We start from the raw sequence: 3,860 nt of genomic DNA, 5'->3' as shown, positions 1-3,860 counted from the left end.
TGTGTCAGCCCCGTTGAGGGATTCTCACTTGGGTATCTCCACTACACGTTTTCAGATAAAAACGAATGGCCTAAACTATTCAAGTGAAGACAAGCGCCGCCCTGAGGCAACCCTTGCATGTGATGAGGACGTCGGAAAGGGCCGGTCTGTACCGGCCCAATGTCAACATGTGTTTTCCTTTTCTCTCAGAAAAGAACTTAAGGAGGACTCCAGTTCAATAATTATTATAAATGCAGCCCACTCTCACTAAAAAGGATTAAGAAAATTTAAGAATGGAGATCCAGGGGCTGAACAGATGGCCCAGAAATGCCATCTTCTGGGTGGCTTGGGAGAGCAATGTTTTGACAAGGCACGCCCCCAAGTTGCCCAGAAGCCGCTCAGCCAATCAGACAGAGGTGGCTTGAAGACATTTCGGTGCATGGCATTTTGATGCCACATGTTGCCAGAATGCCCAGAAGTTGCGACAGGGTGCCTTTGGGACCACAGCATGTTTTTGCCACAGACCTGAGGCAGCTTTGGTGGAGACGGATTAAAGCCACCTCTTCCTTCTGTTCTGTTCCAGTTTCAGAAGTAGGGGAACAGGAATCAGAATAAATGAAATGAAGTTCGGATGGATTCAATTAACTCCAATCCATCAAAGGAAGGAAGTGTCACAAATTTGTTGTTTGTAACAACATGCACTGTGTGATGTGTTGTAACTCTTGTCTTGTTATTGTCTTTTAAAAATAATAAAAATATATTTGAAAAAAGAATCATAGCTGGCATTTTTTAGCTTTATTTACTTTTAAGTAGACACATTAATCCTTTCCTACTAATCTTCTGTCTGTGAATAAGCCTGTGTAAGAACAGGGATGGGGGAGTACATTTTCTCCCCTCCAGATGTGAGAATTATTCTACTGTTCTATATGTGTTACAGTGACCTATATGGGAAAGTATATGAGTAAATAATTAAGAGAAATCTGGTTTTGTAGAAAAGTGTGTTGGGGCAAAGATTTAGAAGGAGGAGTCAGAACACATCAGGAATGAAGTTTATGGAAGAGGATAGTATATAGGCTAGTGTATTTGTAGATTATGGAGGCTGAGGAATGTGATTTACCCAAACTCACTCAGTGGATTTCAAGGATCAGGCAGGGATTCAAACCCTGGTCTCCAGGATCATGGTCAAATACTCAAACTAATACACCATGCTGGCTTCATCTGCATTGTAAGACCTTCTTAATTAAGCAGACAATTAAACAACACAAAAGGACATGAAATGAGCTGGGGGGCAGACTTACAAGCAATCTTTATCAGAAAATACTTCAGCCAAAGTCTGATCTCCCTAGTACTTTTATCTTCTCATGTTTCTCAGCTCATATTTGGGGAACTGTGTTAAAGTTATGGCAGATATGGTAACAAATAACATCATAAATTTTTGGAATTAAAGGTTCAGGATCAGGGGCAGTGGTGACTGTGGCTCTAGAGGCATGCACTGACATGTGTGATGGGACTGCCCAGTTCATAGAATCATAGAGTTAGAAAGGGCCCTATAGGCCAACCTCCCCATGCAGAATATACTGCTATAGCAATGTTTCCCAAATTTTGGTCTTCCAGGTGTTTTGGACTTCATTTCCCAGAAGACCTAGCCACCATGGCCCACATTCAGGAATTCTGGGAGATAAAATCCAAAAAATCTAGAGTACCAAAGTTAAGAAATCACTGTGCTAGAGCATCTGCAGAAGGCAACCATCTAGCTTCTTTTTGAAGATGTCTGGAGAAAGAGATCTCAACACTTATTTATTATTGATTATTATTTATTTACTGTATTTATACCCCATTCTTCAGCTAGAAAGGCTCTCAGAGCAGCTTCCAAATAGTTAATTGGACATTTCCCTGCCCTTAGACATGACACAAAAGGAGCAGTGGCAGCAGTGAGGAGTGTGGGTACATGCACATGCAGAGGGATGGGCAGTAGGGGTGGGTGGCTGGGCACTGGCAGCTCTTGTGTCATGTGAGGTGAGGGCAAGAGGAGAAGAAGGAGAAAGGAGAGGTGGAGTATTTGCAGCTTGTGTGCAAGTGACTATATGCCCCTTTCTCTCAGTTTATTTGCATGCAACAAAGGGGTAATCCATGGCGAGGAGGTCTACTGGGGTGGCACTAACCCCAGTGATGCCCCTGAACTGCTCTCACCATCAAGATGTTCAGTCTCGTGTTTAATCAAAACCTACACTCCTGTAACTTAAAACCATTAAATCTGGCCGACCCTCTGGGGCAGCAGAGAACAGGCCTGACCACTGCTCTTAATGGCAGCCCTTGAGGCATTCAAAGAGTGCAATTACGCCTTCTCTCATTCTTCTCTTCACCATGCCCAGCTCCCTCAGTCTTTCTTCATATGCTTTCTTCTCCATGCTATTTACCATCCTTGGTGCATTCTGTGAACTTGGTCCAACTTGTATACATCATTCCTAAAATGAGATGCCCAGAATGGGACACAGTACTCCAAAAGAGGCCTGACTAGTGCAGAATATAGTGGCATTATTACCTCTCCTGTCTTGGAAACTATGGTCCTATTAATGCGGGCCAAGATATTATTTCCCTACATTGCTACAACATCACCCTGCTGGGTCATGTTCAATTTATGATCAATAATTATTCCAAGATCTTTTTCACATGTATTCCTGTTAAGCCAAGTGTTCCCCATCCCATAGATGTGTGTTTGATGTTTGTGGCCTAAATGTAGAATTCTGTTGATTTTCATCCTTTGAGTTTCAGTCCAACTTTCTAGTTGATCAAGGTCCTTTAATTCCTATCCTCCAATGTGCTAGCTAACCATCCCGGTTTTGTGTCATCTCCATAATCTAAATCACTGATAAGAAATATTAAAGAAAACCAGGACAGAACCCTGAGGTACTCCATTTGAGACATGCAGTTTGGTGTATACCCACTGTCAGTCAGTCAGTCAGTCAACCTTTATTAGGCATAGAAAAACATACATTTACAATAAATTACAATAAAAATTACAATAAAAATTTACAATAAAAATTTACAATAAAAATTTACAATAAAATTTACAAAAACTTCAGGGCCGTTGTTCGAATTTGAGCCATAGTCTTGTTGCCTCCACTAGAAAATTGGCCATTAGCCTGGATATATATGGGTTTCGATCTTCTAATAGAAATTCCACTGTTAACCCAATTAAAGAGATATTCATTTCCACTAACCTTCTTAACAATTTTTCCCTCGAGGTTATGTACAGTGGACAAAGCAATACAATGTGATGGAGAACGTCTGGAGCTTGGTCACAATACTCACTGAAGATAATTCTTTGAACATGATTTTCCAGTCAATGTTGGACCCATCTGACCATGTTCCCACCTATTCCACATTTAATCAATTTGATAATCAAAATATAATTAGGGCTTTATAAAATGCTTTGCTAAAATAAAGATAAGTGACATCTACAGCATTGCCACTAAAGCATTCCTACTAAACTAGTGGCCCAAGTAAAAAAAAGAAAAGGAATTTGTTCTTGACAAACCCATGTTGAATTCTACTGATAACTGCATTGTCATCTAGTTACTTGCAAACAGACACCTGAAGTCAAAGGCTTTCATGACTGGCATCCACAGTTTTTGTAGGTTTTTCAGGCTATGTGGTCGTATTCTGGACCACATAGGAGGCCGGAAGATGACAGTTAAGGTGGGAGGAGTCTCTTCCTTCAGGCTATCCCTGGTGGAGCTGGATCTGCCTGATCACTCCTTCTCAGGCCGGAAGATGACAGTTAAGGAGGGAGCAGTCTCTTCCTTCAGGCTAGCCCTGGTGGAGCTGGGCCTGCCTGATCACTCCCTCTCAGGCCAGAAGATGACAGTTAAGGAGGGAGG

The sequence above is a fragment of the Sceloporus undulatus genome, unplaced genomic scaffold (assembly GCF_019175285.1).
Source record: "Sceloporus undulatus isolate JIND9_A2432 ecotype Alabama unplaced genomic scaffold, SceUnd_v1.1 scaffold_183, whole genome shotgun sequence".
NCBI lineage: Eukaryota > Metazoa > Chordata > Lepidosauria > Squamata > Phrynosomatidae > Sceloporus > Sceloporus undulatus.
Note: the sequence above shows the minus strand (reverse complement) of the source record.